This window comes from Gopherus flavomarginatus, chromosome 3 (genome assembly GCF_025201925.1).
Source record: "Gopherus flavomarginatus isolate rGopFla2 chromosome 3, rGopFla2.mat.asm, whole genome shotgun sequence".
Classification (NCBI taxonomy): Eukaryota; Metazoa; Chordata; order Testudines; family Testudinidae; genus Gopherus; species Gopherus flavomarginatus.
In genome coordinates this window covers 139,324,533-139,325,357 of record NC_066619.1, presented here as the reverse complement: position 1 = coordinate 139,325,357, position 825 = coordinate 139,324,533, and the positions used below count along the sequence as shown (strand labels likewise).

The 825-nt window shown below is 44.2% G+C and overlaps 1 non-coding gene across 1 annotated transcript; it reads right to left on the bottom strand.

Annotated features, from left to right (window-relative positions):
- Positions 1-479: 479 nt before the first annotated feature.
- On the bottom strand, positions 480-562 carry TRNAS-GCU (transfer RNA serine (anticodon GCU)). Its single transcript has one exon. It is a non-coding gene; the product is annotated as a tRNA-Ser (tRNA).
- Between the last annotated feature and the right edge of the window lie 263 nt (positions 563-825).

Genomic DNA, 825 nt, shown 5'->3' with positions numbered 1-825 from the left:
GTATTCATTAAGTTCGCATTTTCCCCTGTTCCCCCAGCTTTCTGTACCTTTACCCTGACTACACTTACCTTTGTTTGTGCCAAACCACCTTGTCTCCTCTTTATTTTATTTACACCTCAGAAGGAGGGAGGCAAAATCCACTGGTGATAGAGACAGGAGGGAGTCGAGTTTGTATCTCCTGAGAAAAGGGGCTTTTTCCTTTCCTATTTCTCCCCTACCATTTCTAACATTTTCCTTTGAAGCGTTGCCTTATTCAGCTTGAGGAAACGTTAGCTTTTAAGATAAAAACTACGAAATACAGAACTAGAGACATTTTTTAGAAATCTGGGATTTAGACATTTTATTTAAAGCCGGGGGGGGAGGGGGTGTTGGAGTTTCTGAGAAGGTTTTTGTTTGCAAGAAGCAACATTGTTGTGTCTGTTATTGTACCAAGTGGGGAGATGGTTGTCTATAAAGGAAGAGTCAAGACTAAACGCATCCAGTGAGGAGGGGATTTGAACCCATGCATGCAGAGCACAATGGATTAGCAGTCCATCACCTTAACCACTGGGCCACCTCAACTGAGCTGTAACAAAAGGGACAGAAGGAGAAATCTAAGGCCGACAGAGATAGGGACACAAAGGAGTTTTTAAATACTAAGCGTAAGCAGGGTCTGAATGAGCTCCCCCTTCACATCTAGTGAGGAGCTGGGGAAAGACTTCAGGAACAGACCGTGTTTGCATAGACACACCTACTCTGCCTAGCTATGCAGCATGATGGGGCCGCTTCCCCAAAATGACCAGTTTTGGATGGTGTTGGGTTACAAATCACTTTAGGATTGAGTGG